Source organism: Medicago sativa, chromosome 4 (genome assembly GCF_051527215.1).
Source record: "Medicago sativa cultivar Bolivia chromosome 4, Bolivia_mono, whole genome shotgun sequence".
NCBI classification, from domain to species: Eukaryota; Viridiplantae; Streptophyta; class Magnoliopsida; order Fabales; family Fabaceae; genus Medicago; species Medicago sativa.
Genome location: NC_140752.1, coordinates 9,161,492 through 9,177,985, shown reverse-complemented (window position 1 = coordinate 9,177,985; position 16,494 = coordinate 9,161,492). Strand labels below are relative to the sequence as shown.

Here is a 16,494-nt window from a genome sequence, read left to right as displayed (position 1 = left end):
TATATGATTTTGTTCTAGAGAGAGTTGTGCGGCTGCTAGGGTTTGGTAAGACCCATTGTAATTGTAACATTGCATTTTATATGTAGGTAAGTTTGGGTTTGGGCCAAGGTAGAATTTGTAATTTGGGCCACTGAGTTCTCATTAATAATAGTTACTCATTAAAACCCTTCTGCAATTTTGGTTTGTAGAAATTTTGGCTAGGGTCTTGGCAGGAGTAACTATTAATAATGTGATAAAAAAATAATAATAATAGTTTCGGTTTAGTCGGGTTAGTTAGGGTACCGATAGGTTCAAATATACAAACCGAACCGAACCGAACATACCCATTATAACCCGTATCAACTACCCGATCAACCCGCAACCCGTATTAACCCGAACTGAATGTACCCGATTGCATCGGGTTGGTCGGGTTATCATCACTCCCATATCCAAAACTCACACCTTCATTAATCAACAACAACCATCTTCTCGATTTCTTCGATCACCTTCTTCATCACCAATGCTTCACTCTGCAACAAACTCGTCAAATCCACACCCAATTAATCCTCACAACCACCCACCATTCTTCCTTCTTATCCGCCCGCCTCATTGCATCATACTCCCGCTTCAATTCCATCTCCGCAGCTCAAAAAATCTTCACAACCACCCCATTTGAATCCCATTCAAATCTTGTATGGAATTCTATCATTAGAGCCAATGTATCACATGGGTATTATAATTATGCTGTTAAACTTTATCATCAAATGATAAAGTTTGGATTTTTACCTGATGGGTTTACTTTACCTTTGATAATTAAGTCTTGTTCGAAAATTGGAAGTGTTGGTCTTTCTAAAATTGTTCATTGTCATGTTTTGGAGATGGGTTTTAAGAATTATGTTCATGTGGTGAATGAATTGGTGGGTATGTATGGGAAAGTTAGGAGAATGGAAGATGCATGTAAAGTGTTTGATGGAATGGTTGTTAGAAGTGTTTTGTCGTGGAATACGTTGGTTTCGGGTTATGCTTTTAATTTTGATTATGTTGGTGCTTTTAGGGTTTTTAAACGGATGGAGTTGGAAGGTTTGAAGCCGAATTATGTGACGTGTGGACTTCGCTTTTGTCGAGTCATTCTAGATGTGGACTTTATGATGAGACTATGGAGTTGTTTAAGGTGATGAGAATAAAGGGAGTTGAGATTAGTGGTGAAGCTGTAGCTGTCGTGTTGTCTGTGTGTGCTGATATGGATGGAGTTCAACGGGGGAAGGAAATTCATGGGTTTGTTATTAAAGGTGGATATGAAGATTATTTGTTTGTGAAAAATGCGTTGATAGGGATTTATGGGAAGAAGTGTGAGGACCTTGGGGATGCACATAAAATATTTTCTGACATAAAGAACAAGAGATTAGTAAGTTGGAATGCTTTGATATCGTCGTATGCTGACTCGGGATTATGTGATGAGGCCTATGAAGTATTTTTTGAAGCTGGAGAAATCGAATGGTCATTCGCCGGTGAGACCCAATTTAATAAGTTGGAGTTCTGTGATTAGTGGTTTTGCTTCTAAAGGGCGTTTGGAGAAGTCATTGGAACTGTTTAGACAAATGCAGCTTGCAAAAGTAATGGCCAATTGTGTCACTATTTCCAGTGTTTTATCTGTTTGTGCAGAGTTAGCAGCATTGAACTTAGGTAGGGAGCTCCATGCTTATGCCATTAGGAATCTCATGGATGATAATATTTTGGTCTGGAATAGTCTTATTAACATGTATATGAAGTGCGGGGTTTTCAAGGAAGCACATTTAGTATTTGATAATATTGAAGGTAGAGATTTAATTTCATGGAATTCATTAGTTAGGGGTTATGGAATGCATGGGCTTGGTGAGAATGCTTTAAGAACTTTTGATGAGATGATTAAAGTTGGAGTGAGGCCAGATGAAATCACATTTGTTGCTGCTTTATCTGCATGTAGTCATGCTGGACTTGTTGCTGCGGGCCGCAACCTTTTTGATCGGATGGTCACGGAGTTTAGTATCGAGCCTATTGTAGAGCACTATGCGTGCATGGTTGACCTCCTTGGTCGTGCTGGGCTTTTGCAAGAAGCAAATGATATTGTGAGAAACATGCCAATTGAACCAAATGAGTGTGTTTGGGGAGCTCTTTTAAATTCATGTAGAATGTACAGAGATACATATCTTATAGAAGAAATAGAATCACGAATTCTAGCCCTTAAGTCAAAAATAACTGGGAGCTTCATGCTGCTGTCCAATATTTATGCTGACAATGGAAAACGGGAGGATTCTGCCAGGGTCAGGGCCTCAGCAAAGGAAAAAGGTTTAAAAAAAATACCTGGTAAGAGTTGGATTGAGGTGAGAAAAAAGGTATACACATTCTCAGCAGGGAATGTAGTCCATTTGGAACAAGGTGAAATTTGCACGATCCTTAATGAATTGGCACTTCAAATGGCGAGTGTACATTGTAACATCAATAGTTGCTTTGATCAACAATATAATTCCGACGAATCAGAGCTCTTACTTGTAGCAAACTGAGAGGGGCTAGATTTTTTGTGACATGCCTTTCTCTACCATGTACACATTTTAGCAATGGTTAACCGATTACATTTACTATATGCATAGTACCTACAAATGTAGTGAAATTCAGTTTTAGTCCCTGTTTTTATTCAAAAATGTTGAGGCGGAAAATGACAGTCCATTTGGCATTACTAGGACTGTGATTCTGGTTACTGAGTACAATGAACATATAGCTTGATAGAGGAGAGCAAGAGAGAGATGGTGAAAGCAGCTTGCTACATCTTTGTTAGAGAGAAGTCGAGAACAATGGTTTTGTTGTTCTGGCTGTGAGTGTGCAAGATCCATATCTATGGCAGGAAAAAAATAGAAAGATGTAAACAAAGATTACCTTGCTTCAGGCTCATTTTTCAAGGCAATTTGTCGGTGGGAATCTTGCATTGGACCAGAGAGAGGTGTTGCTTTCTGCAAATAAGCTGCTTCAGGCATTGGTGGATGTAATATCGAGCAATGGTTGGCTGAGTTTAGCTCTTCTTGCTATGAAGTTAGTCAAATGGTGACACAAGGATTGTGGGGACGTGACTCTATGCTGCTACAACTTCCTCATTTCACAAAGGATTTGGCTAGGAAATGTGGGAGAACCCAGGGAAGAGTATAGAAACCATCTTTGATTTATTGGAGATGGAAGATGTTGCGAGGCGTGAATTGTTAAACATGCCAAATTCATACTTATTGGACATTGCTCGCTTTTGTAATCGCTTTCCTAATGTTGATTTGTCGTATGAAGTACTGCACAATGACAGTGTCCGGACTGGTGAGGATATAACAATATGTGTCACTCTGGAGAGGGATATCGACGGTAAGACAGAAGTAGGACCTGTTGATGCTCCTAGGTATCCAAAAGCTAAGGAGGAGGGATGGTGGCTTGTTGTTGGTGATGCCAAAACCAACTTGTTACTTGCAATTAAGCGAGTTTCCTTGCAGCGGAAATTAAAAGCCAAACTGCAGTTTGCTGCACCTGCTGATGCTGGAAAGAAATCTTACATACTTTATTTCATGTGCGACTCATACATGGGTTGTGATCAAGAATATAGTTTCACTGTTGATGTTAAGGAAGCAGATGGTGGCGATAAAGATAGCAGCAAAGAATGAAGAGGTAATTTTCTGATATTTTTAGGATAATTTGCTTGGGCTTGATCTATAACAATAGATTAAGGCCTACTGACTGGTTAGGAACTTTGGTAGCATATATTAATATGTTCAATCTGTGTGTATTCTGTTTATGTTTATTGAATTTGCTAAATTGTGTTAGTAAATGACATGGATAATAATTTAAATCAATTTCTAATGATAGTTATGTGTTACTGTTAGTATGTTCCAAGAGAAATTTTATGATATTCTAATGTAGCATCCTTTCTTACAATTTATAAGCTGAATGTTTGTTATTGTTTCTACCACATCTGTTTCTACATCTAGATTTCATAAACTATTTATCTCACAATCAGTAACCAAATAACGACTATCAAAATGTTGAAAAGATGCAGCATTGCTAGAATGGGGAATAAATACGATAACTTTAACAATGCTTTCTAAATAGAAGTGCTTTTAAAAACGAGCCATATACTTAAGACAGATCTTGTGTTGAAACACTGTTTTAAGTAAGCTCTTTTATAGATGGTATTAAATTGCTGACTTGATGCCTACAAACTTAATTTTTGTTGTTCCTATTGTTTATAGATTTCCCTTTTTTACTATAAACGATTCATTATATGCTTCCTAATTTTCAGAATCTTTTTGCTTCTCTCATTTATTTATTTTTTCTAAACAAACTTATTGATTTTCTTTTATAGTATTTGCTAATGCGAGAAGAAATGGAATGATTATGGAAGTTGAACTTGTTAGTGATCGCAAAATTAACCATGATGAAGCCCGACTTGTGATGGAATGGACCAAACAGAAAGTTAAGTCTCAATCCCTCTAGAGGATTTTCTTGCTCGACCCATATTTCGTTTGCTTTTCATGTCGCTAACCAGCTGCTGTTACTGCAGAATTAGGAGTGCAGGTGCAACTGAAGAATTGCCTTTAGATTACACATTTCCTATGTTCCACTAAATGAGATACATTTACCCTTGGCTTCAAATTTCCACTCTGGTTGACATTCAATAGGTAGCAGTAGTTTGTATTGTTTACAACTTATTCATTTTTATGCGAGCAGATTGCCTACATATTATCAAATATCAATAATCTCAAGCTTAAATAAGATCCAAAAGGTATATAAATGTATACTTTATTTTTTCATAAAATTATATTAGATCATCTGTCTAAGGAGAAAATCAAGTTTAATATATTATGATCTTATGTGTACTACCGTGTGCACTAATTTGGTCTTCTACCATGAAAAGAATGGACAAGCTATCCCATCATTATGAATCTTTGGCTAGTTTAGAGTGAAGGTGTGCCATCTGCCATGTGTAGGTGTCCAAAACCAACAAGACACCAACACACGTGGTTACATTTAATCACTTTCGTTTTCTCAAATTATCAGCGATATCTAACTGTCAGTGTTGTGTTCGATGTTTGGGTTTGTGTCTGAGTGTTTTGTAGTTATGATTATTGGATTATAGAGTTTACTCTTACCATTGCCATTAAGTTCATGGTCTAAAATGTTCTCATCAGATTTCTAAAGGTCTTCTAATCTAGGTTCAATACCAGAATATTTTTCTTGCTCTTACTAGGCATAATTTACTATCCTTCAAATTAGAATCATTATTAGCTTCTATGCTAGGCTTATAGAATATGATATTCTTTTTGTATTCTTAAGCTTTTTCAGGTTTTGATTTGAAGGAAAATCGAATACAACAGAAGGGAGTAGAAGCAGCGGAATAATTTCGATTTTCTTTCCTTGGATCATTACGAAATTCAAACATGAATCAGTGATTCGATTGTTACCTCGAAGTGTGAAATCTGAAAGCTGAGAACTGGAAACTGGAATCTCGATCACAGCCAAGCAAGCAGCAAGCAGCAAAGCCTCTAGCAAGTCCACACGAACAATGCTCCTCCAAAACTCGGTGCTAGCCAAGGAATCAGAAGTGCAGAGAAGAGGGTTGCTTCAAAACGTGTAACCAAAAACTTCAGCACTAGGGTTCTATTTATAGAACTTCTAATGTGCTCTGCAAGTCAGAAGTCACTATTGGGCTTCATTAAGCCCAACAACGAGTTTAGTAGTTTTGCTAACTAATTAGCGTCATTTACTAAACGCACCCCTTTATATAAGTCATACTTATATATTTCTCTTTTGACTGTTCTTTGTGTGTGACCCTATAGGTTCTAGTCACGTTGGCAATAATATTAAATCTAATATTTAATACTATAAACAATGAGCGGTATCTAGCAACACATCATTGCTACCCAAGCGACAAGAATGTCAAGTGATCTGACGAAACCTTTCCATGATAATACTCATGTGTATAATTACTCCTTTGTCTCGATATCTTCATTGATCCCAAGACATAGATATTTTGTCACCCTTGTATAGATCAATATTTATATTTTTTGATTCCAAAATATACTGAATAACGAATAAATCCAATATCTTATATTGACTTAGTTCGGCATGGCCATGCAGTTTTACAGTCATATTTCATCAAGAGGCCTAAAGATATATCTCCTGTTTATGAGGAGGGACAAATCCCATCTAGGACACTCATGTCCCTCAGCATGATTCATCAAGTACCCATCAACCAACGTTATGGTTATCCTGTTACAGACAACGTTAGAATGGCAACAAAGCACTTGAGTCCACATCTAGGAATCATAGTGGTTTCAGGTCTAAGAGCGATATACATTATTATCATTGTGAGAATATCTTATGACAATATCATAACATACTATGTAGTATTCTCACGGTGGGTCAATCCAGTATAAATATTACTCCTAATACTTATACCTATGTATAGACTTAATATCTCATATCTATGACCCATGAGATGCGGTCATCAGTCTACATACATAATAGTCTCGATGCTTTATTATTATCCTTTATTCATATTAAAGCTTTGACTACGGACGCATTTAAGAATAGCGTTTTTTATGATAATGTAGTCTCATGATTAAGTCACACTTAATTATATTATTACACGAACTATCTATTCTAAAGACTTTATTAACATTACATAAATATAATAAAGAGTGTCATATATTATTCAATAATAAAAGTCATGATACATAAGATAAGTTTAACATAAATTATTGGCCTCTAGGGCTTACACCAACATGATTTACTGAAAATGAATTAGCTATAAGTCATTTGGCTGAAAACTAAAACTGTGTTTAATGATTTGTTATCCCTTCATACAATTTAAGTATAATAAACTCAACATCTGATTTCTACATCTTGATTTCATAAACTGCTTATCACACAACCAGTATCCACTATCCACGTGTTGAAAAGATGTACCTTTCTTAGAGCACCAACATGCATCGGAAGATGTATCAAAATGTCCAACGCACGCACCAAACCAACGTGTTCTCGTCATGATGACCTTGTTATTACAAACTGGCCCAGTTTAGAATGCACAAATTCATCTTTTTGTGCACAAAACACAATTTGTGCATATAAGCCTGACAGCCATTGTGAGCCATTGATATACTCCCTCCGTTTCAAAATGAGTGTCGCTTTAGCAAAAAAAATTTGTTTCAAAATGAGTGTCGCTTTACATTTCCAATACAACTTTAATTTTTTTCTTCCAACTTTACCCTCTCCAACTTTTCTCTCACACAATTTTCAATGCAACTTTAATTTTGTATTTTTCTTATAAAGTAGGGGCAGTTTAGTGAAAGCGTTATATCCAATGATTATTTCATTCTATTTCTTAATCTGTGTGTCAAAGCCTAAAGCGACACTCATTTTGAAACGGAGGGAGTATTAAATATTACACCCTCCGGTCACAAATATAAGCAAAAATTCACTTTTTAAGTTCATTCAATAAATGATGTATGTGGACTATTAAATAGACCACATACATCATTTATTGAATGAATCTAAAAAGTAAATTTTTGCTTATATTTGTGACCGGAGGGTGTATATTCTAACGGTTTAGATCTGGAGAGAGAAAGGCATGGGTGACCTGCTGAAGCTTCTGCGTGAACAGTACACGCGGGTCCCAGCTGAAGAATAAAGCTGAATATTTAATTGCTGTTTTTTGGTCACTTTTGTTTTGGGCTTGGGCCCTTGTTTTAGAAGTAAATGACTATGGGCTGCATATTGGCAAACGAAAATTGCTATTAATATCACTAGAAAAAACGAAAATTGCTATTATTATATAACTAAACATTGTTGTAATCCCACTTACAATTGGTTAATGTCACTTAATATCACTAAACATTGTTGTAATCCCATAGGAAACAAAAATATAATTTCTGAAATTGGATATTTTTTTACTTAAATGGAAAAATCAAAAATGATGAAAAATTGAGTAGAAGTAATTTCAACGTTTATTGAGTATAATTAGTATGGAGATCTTTAATGATGAAAAAACTATTGGAGATCCTTTACACTAAAATAAATTGAGAGCAAACTATTGCATATGAGTATATTATAAAGATTTTTTTTGGTTGAAGGAAGTGTATTATAAAGATAAAAATCCACTACGAGTATATATATATATATATAGAGATTTCTTCATCATTAAAGAATAAAGTGAGAGCAAACTATTGCATATGAGTCATTATTATAAATAGTGTGTGGGGTATATTATTGAGTAACATAATACTACATAGATAATTTGTTAAGTTAATCTAAAATTTCAAGTTTTGCTTATTTTGGTGACCGAAGTGTGTATATTATTGTTGAATTGGTCAAGGTAAATGAACATTAAAATACGCAAAACATTTATTCGTTAGCCGGTTTGAGTTTTTGTATTTTAAAGATTTATTTTTGTTAATTTATTCTTGAGTTTATTTAATTATGTAATATTATGTTATTTTCAGTTGAATGTGTTTAAAAAATAATTGAAATTTGTTATCTATATTGAATTTATAAATTAGATTTGTGATTTGAATAAAATTTTATTGAAGTATATTTATAATGTAATAAAAATTAATTATAATAATAACGATAAAATTGATGAAATACACACCACGTAGTGAATATCTTGATTAATCAATTAACATTTATCGAAGTAATTGTCGTATAAGTAGTTTAGATCCAAGAATCTTGTCATTAGGGTGAGAGATGTAAGCCTGGTTAGTCGGTGAAAAATTTGATTAGTCATTGAACGTTCATCCAACTACTTTGACTCCAAGATTCTTCTAGTAAGGGTAAGAGTTTTGAGTTTGATCGGTCGTTCTGACATCTTTGAAGTAGTTTAGTTCCAATAATCTTGTCATTAGGGTGAGAGATGTAAGCCTGATTAGTCGGTGAAAAAATTGATTAGTCATTGAACATTCATCCAAGTACTTTGACTACAACATTCTTTCATCTAGGGTAAGAGTTGTGATTTTGATCAGTCGTTCTGACATGTTGGAAGTAGTTTAGGTCCAAGAATATTGTCATTAGGGTTATAGTTTTCATTAGGGTTGGAGTTCTGAACTTGGTTAGTCGATAGATAGTGTGATTAGTCATTGAACGTTCATCTAAGTACTCTGACTCCAAGATTCTTTCAGTTAAGGTAAGAGTTGTGAGTTTGATCAGTCGTTTTGAAATCTTTGAATTAGTTTAGCTCAAAGATTCTTGTCATTACGGTTATAGTTGTCATCGGGGTTAGAGTTGTAAGTGAAGGGATTTTAAGAGGGGTTTTTCAAAATATTAATCCTCTTTGCGGAAGAAATCCCATTGAAAACGAATCTTGATTAAACCATTCACAAATCAACAAGAACACATACTTAAACACTTTAAGGATTAGTCGTGGAACATTCATTATGGTTGTAGTTTTAAACTTGATTAGTCGATAAAGATTTTGATTAGTCGTGGAACATTCATCCAAGTACTCTGGATCTAATATTCTTTCAGTTAGGGTAAGAGTTGTGAGTTTGATCAGTCTTGCTGAAGTCTATGTAGTAGTTTAGGTCATCTAAGTACTTTGACTCAAAGATTCATTCAGTCAGGGTAAGAGTTGTGAGTTTGCTAATTCGTTCTGAAATCTTGAAAGTAGTTTAGGTTGAAGAATCTTCCCATTAGGGTTAGAGTTTTAAGCTTGATTAGTCGATAAAGAATTTAATTAGTCATTATACATTCGTGATGAGATATTTGTATTATTTTAGGTTGAAGAATGTTGTCATTAGGTTTATAGTCGTCATTGGGGTTGTTGTTTTAAGCTTGTTTAGTCGATAAAAGGGTTTGATTAGCCAGTGAACATATGATGACACGATGATCCATATAGTTGGCATATAACAAGAGTATGGCATGTTTGTGAAAAGAAAAAAAAACATGAGTATGGCATAGCATGTTGAGAAAGTTCATGCAGCAGTCATCGTTTCTGTCCGAGGCTTTGTCAATAGAGAACTATGCAGCAAGCAAAATCACAAGTATATCTATTCCTTACAAGAATCACGAAAGCTCATGAATTCAAACTATCTATTTTATATTTAAGATTGTTTTACTTTTCATTGGTATACACTACTTTTATTCATGTCATATTACCAATTTTACTAGTTGGAACTGAGATGTCTCGGCGTTGCATTTGGCATAGCATAATTGACCCAGTTGAGAACTTCCTTTTGAGTTTGGCATTAAAATATTTATGCATGTTGACGCTTAATTGGTGCTCAATTCTGGTGTAATGTGAAGCCCTTCCCCTATATCATAGCATGACCAGTACTTTCTACTTTTGATTTTGATTTTGTCAAATTGATCTGCTTTGTTGGCTGTCATACTCATATATGATTTAGCAAATAGGTCTTTTTGCCAAGAAATTCAGAAACTTCTGTATTATAAAGGACATAAAAGATTTGCATGCGTGTCTGTGTGAGCATATCTTATGTCATTTTTTTTTTACCTTTCTTATCTAATGTAGACCTAAAACTATTGAAGGTAATAAAACTTTGTTGTCACTGCTGCAGACAAGTGACGTTGTTAATAACAGTTTGATATTGGTTACGAGTTTGAATCTTTTGGATCTGTTAGTATTTGTGGTTGTTGATGAAGACTTTGCTGAAATGTGGCTCGTTTGTTATGTGTATACAAACCAAATGAATTTGAACTAAATTTTTGTGATGCTATCTGAATTTATCATTTGTTTCGATCAAAGGCTGAGAGATTTGATTATTTCTTTGTTCAGGACCAACACCCCCCTTCAAGAAGTCGTGTTTGACTAGAGACTGTATAAGTCTATGGTTTTGAAAAAGGTATGGATTTAACAGTTTTGATAAATTTGTCTGGCTTTGCTTTTTGATATCCTTCAGTTTGTTAGATTTGAGATTAATGGTTGAATGTTTATTTTGTTATAGCCACCCTTATCTTGAGTAGCTAGCATGATGGATGTATGAATATGCATACAAAGGCATGATGGCTCATTGGTTGTTGTATGTTAATGAACGATGCTTGATCCTTAGTTTTATATAAGTTATTTTTTGTGAAAATGAATTTTCATGGATTTAGTACTAATTTTGGAATCTACTTCTCATGTGGAGAATGGATATGAAAATGATGCATAAGACTTGTTTTATTTTTGAGTCTGTGATGCATATATGGTTTGGATTTGGTTACAAGACTTTATTATTAGAGACTAGGTTAACCTTTTATGACACTATTCCTGTACCTCCAAAATAGTATTGATAGTTGATTATGGTTTGTACGGAGTTCTCTTTTGCTTGTTGTTATGCTTTTTAATGAACAATGTTTCACATTTGTTATGGTGATAATGTCTTTCAAATTTTAGGTATGCTAAGGAGGTTCCATTTGGTTCACAAGAAGTATGAGTTTGATTAATTCATACTTTCAGAACTTTTTTTCTTCTGATGTGAAGTTGATATTGTTGTAATGGTGTAAAATGAAGGATCTGAACAAGATGGGTGAAAAGGGATGAAAAGGATACGAACAAGAAAGAATGAGATTGAATATTTAGAAACTACTTTTTTTTTTGTGTGCACTAAATAAAAATATGTAGATTGAATATTATGCAATTTTATGATAATTTTGAATATGCTATGTTATTTTAATTTGAATTGATATTTTGTATTTAGAAAAATAATGGGAAAAAAAAGTGCATGTGATAATTGATAAGGCTCCTACAACATTCCAGTTCCATTCTTTTGGCTCTGGCTTTGCTCCATGTGATAACCGATAAGGCTCCTTTTTTTTTTTCCAGGGGATGTGATAAGGTTTGTTATACTTAATTGTTCCTTTTTAATTAATTAAAAGTATATATGTTGAGTGCGTAGAATGAGCATCAACTTTTTTTTCCAACCGTTCTTATAAGAAGAAAATTGCCATCGTCAGTCGATTGAAATTTACCCAAATGACAAACGATTTCAAACAAAATCATTTCGGTCGTAGAATATGACCTAATTGAACTAAGAGTTAACTAGGAACATGAACTTCGTTGATCAGAATCATAGAGATAAATTGATTTGACAAACCATCCATTTGGTTATCTTCTGATTGAAACTTACCCAAATGATAAAGGATATCAAACAAAATCATTTTGATGGTTGGATATGACTTAATTGAACTTAGAATGAACCATAAACTTTGAATTTCAACTAAGGGATAATATGTGCGATTGATTTATAACAAAACTTCGGGTCGTCGAAAATCGAGTTCGTATTTCCTCTTTAGTCCGCTTAGGTAAAAAAAATTGGACACACACAAAAATTAATTTTGTGTCAATATAAATTTTATTTAGGCTTGTGTCAATTAAATAAATAAAATGGTAGGCTTTTGTCAACCCATAATAAAATGAATTAAATTATTGATTAATTGTGTTCTATCCAAAACTGGTAACAACAATTAAATAAAATTAAAATCCTTAAAATTCATAAGTACATGATTTTTTGTACAGGCGGTGATATTATTGTGTAATACGTACGGGTCGCTGGTTCGAAGTCTTCTTGGTTGGTACAATTTTTTTTTCTTGGTTTGGTACAATTTTGTTTTTTTTTTTTGCCAATTTTTATCATTACTCATCTTCTTCGCCCGTGATTTTAAAACGGGTTGTTTCGACCCATGACCTGACCCGAACGGATCTCGCTCGATACACAGTAAAAATCAACGATTTTTATGTAGTTTTGATCGGATTTGAATGGCAAGGAGAAAGCACAAACATATTTTGCAAATCCACAAGACAATTGCAGTTAATTTTTTTAAGGTTCTTGCAAAAACAAATGTTAAAATCTTTGATTTATCGTTTCACAGTAATTTCGAGAAATAATTATTCACACAAGAGAAGTCTCATCAAATTGTAAAACAAAAAATGGATTATGCGAAAAACTGAATCTCGGAATGGTGGAGGAATCTTGGACGGCGGTCAGAAATCAACCAAGAGATGTTAAAATCAGTCGTGCTTGGTTTTTGGTTCTGTCATCGCCTTTGATGTGTTGGCTTAGGTGCTGGTGTTTGTTTGTTATTTTCTGCATTATTTTGGTGGTTGTGCCGTGTTTCTGCTATGGGTTTGACAGCCATCTCGTATCTTTCCTTTCCATTTCCATGTCTTTCCATCTTGTGAGGACATTGGGTATTAATACATTGCTGTTAAAAAAAAAAAATCAATTCACAATAGCTTTTTTCCTCAATCTTAGATCTAAATAAAAAATCAATTTTCAGTTCCAAAAATTCTCAGAAACTGTGAAAGCAGATACAAGATTCATGAAGAAACAAATGACAAGATTTTTTTTTTTTTTTTACTATTACTGTGAAGAAATTGCAGAATATGGGTTAATGAATTTTTTTCCATTGAAGAAATTGTAGAACTTTCTTGTTTTGATGATTACTGTGAAGTTGTAGTAAATACTGATTGAAATGGTTCCAGTAAATTCTTAATGAAATGGTTAGTAAGTTTGAATTGCTACTCTGCATTTTCAGATTTGGGGGGTGTCTTCAGCAAAAACAATAAAACCAATATTTCCTAATATAATGTTTTTTTTATTAATTATTTATTTTTAGCAGGTCACCTGCCCCACCAAAACCTGCTGCTGTAGGTAAATGCACAAGTTGTGTTGTGTGCACAAGTATTGCATTTGTCCATTCTAAATGGGACCATTATAAACTACCACGTGCTTGCTGGTTCTGGAATTGATGAATTTTTTGTCCTTAATTTACAGCTTCACGAAGTTGCAACTGGAAAAAATATTACTCCCTCCGTCCCGGAATAACTGACCCATTTTCTAAAAAAAAGTGTCCCAAAATAACTGACTCATTTCAATTTTCAATACAACTTTCATCATTCCCAATACAATATAACACTAAATAATACTACTTTTATCATTCCCAATACAATATATTCCACTTTCCCCTTTATTTATACACTTTTCTTAATCTGTGTGAAAAACCAAAGTAGGTCAATTATACCGGGACGGAGGTAGTAGTACTTACTTACATGGCTAGTGAGGTTTATGTTTTGTACACTATACCTAATCCTTATTTGAAAAGTTACCAGATTATTGAGTACTAATTACATGCTTACAGCTTATCTTCAGATTGTGATAGATAAGGAAGTGTTTGCAGCAGCTATTAGCATTTATAATTAGGAGGTAACACTGTACGTTGCTTATAAAAATTTCTAACCCACCCACTCTAACCCACGGAGCACTAAAATATACATTAGTAAATAAAGTAAAGGATGCAACTTTCACTACAGCACATTTCTAAAAAAAAAATCATCCATGATTTCACAATTATTCTTCTATAAAAATGTTTTTAATAGAGTATTTCTGGACGACACAAGTTATATTTTTTCGGATGGTATAGTGTGATCTTATAAGGTAGGGAAATGAGTAAACCATTATTTTAGTCCTAAATGATAGATAGACACCATTTCGTTATAGTTCGCCAATGCATCAAAATTATGGGTAGCATTTGGGTGACATTGTGGTTGGTGACATTGTGACATTGGCCAACCACAATTTGTTTCTTTGTACACTTGTGACATTGTGGTTGGTCATTGTCACCAACCACAATGTCACCCAAGTATTATCCCAAAATTATAAACACATTCTCAAGGGTCTTTATCGTCGGTAGTTTTATAGACCAAATTGACTAACAAAAACACGTTCAAATGCCAAAATGACTAACATAAAACTTATTTAGGTATGTTTTTGTAATTATTATACATTCAAAGATTATTGTGATAGTGTCTCACACATTCGAAATACCATAATGCTTATTGGGACTCAGTTTTTTTCTTCATTTTCTTTAACAATGGTGACAATTGTGTCGTTGAACGACCATTGCCTCAATTTTCCAACATGGCATGCAGAAGAAATCGTCACGCCGCATGATACATGCTTGCATAGTTTTTGGAATTCTGAACTTACGTTTTACACTCTAGCGTATACAAGGTTATTGAAGATGAAATAGTTGAAACTTGAATGTCATTGGCACTCATGAAGATAACCTTTTTGCAAGACATAGAGGCCAAGGCGGAGTTGCGTAACGGCTTTACGTTTAAAAAATATACAATATCTTCCATTTTTATTGGTACTATTGTACTAAGTACTAACTACCCCACTCATAAAAGCAAGACACAAAATCGTTATTGTGGTTATGTTATGTACTCTATGTGTACCGTAATTAATGACACATTTGTAAAGTAAAAGGGTTTTAGAATGAATGTGAGTGACAGAGAATTTGACTTAAAAGCTCATGAGGGCCACTAAAATGAACCATAATTTATAAATTAACTAGTTAAGGTTAAAATTGAAAAACTAACATTAATGTTTCATTGATAATTTAACGCAATTTATAATTTGAAATATTTTATTTTTTTTTATAAAAATGACTTATAATTTATGATGAGGGAGTATGTAAATCATATTGTATACAAAAATTTATTCAATACATTAAGAAATTCAACCAAGCATTTTAGTAATTTCACCATAGGAAGAAAATATGGGTATTTCTCTAACTCTCACAATGTTGCGAATTTTTGCTAAGAGATGTGTTCATATATATTGTCTCCAGGGAACCTATGAGAAAAAAATGAGTGACACTCGTTAAGTGACAATGCTTGGAGGATTTTTTTCTTGAGGGGCCAAATATTTAGCATATATACTCTTTCTTTCTCTTTTATAGAAGTTTAGCATATATACTACACTTCACTAAAGATGCAGAACTAAGTTAGTGGTTCAGTGGTACTACATTTAAGTTTGTGACAAAATGTACGTGGTTTGAATATTGCATATAGTAATTCTGACATTTTAAAAAAAAAATCAATAATAATTGGAAACCATGATATATATATATATATATATATATATATATATATATATATATATATATATATATATATTTATAAAGTTTATACGAATGCTCCAAGAATATACGCCTATGCATTATGAGATGGAGGGGATATCATTGTTTATTATTGATCGAAATGTACCCTCTCAAATTTTTTTCTTTCATGTCTCTCATGTGTTATCAAATTTATGATTTTATAGGATAATTTATGTATTTTGATACAACTTTATGAACATGACGTTTATTATGATGGTTTGATATATTCTAACTTTATAATTAAGTTGATATTTTAAATTATTAACATATTTATAATATTATGCTATTATGTATGTCCAAAGTTTTAATATTATTTCAAGTTTAGGTAAACTTATACGACATTATACAAGTCAATTTCACTTAGGTAAAATGAATTGAGGCAAAAATAGTCTGACAATCTTTTTCAACTACTTTGAGCTAGAAATTAATGGAGTCGAAGATCCTAAACTTAATCTCGATTGAAGGAGAAAAAAAATTTAATTTAACAATTAATTACTATCATTGATCGTTACAAAAGAAATGACAATAATTTCAAAGTATATATAGGGGTGTTCACATACATATAAAAGA

The 16,494-nt window shown here is 33.3% G+C and overlaps 1 long non-coding RNA gene and 2 pseudogenes across 2 annotated transcripts; all 3 read left to right on the top strand.

Annotated features, from left to right (window-relative positions):
- Positions 1 to 407: 407 nt before the first annotated feature.
- LOC146926081 (putative pentatricopeptide repeat-containing protein At1g17630) lies at positions 408 to 4,862 on the top strand (annotated as a pseudogene). The gene is made up of 2 exons (XR_015034022.1): positions 408 to 3,654; positions 4,349 to 4,862. The product of XR_015034022.1 is annotated as a putative pentatricopeptide repeat-containing protein At1g17630 (transcript).
- Positions 3,129 to 3,650, top strand: LOC146926082 (DExH-box ATP-dependent RNA helicase DExH13 pseudogene; annotated as a pseudogene).
- Positions 4,863 to 9,847: 4,985 nt separating the features above from the next.
- LOC146926080 (uncharacterized) lies at positions 9,848 to 11,729 on the top strand. The gene is made up of 3 exons (XR_015034023.1): positions 9,848 to 10,022; positions 10,775 to 10,841; positions 11,375 to 11,729. It is a non-coding gene; the product is annotated as an uncharacterized LOC146926080 (long non-coding RNA).
- Positions 11,730 to 16,494: the final 4,765 nt, after the last annotated feature.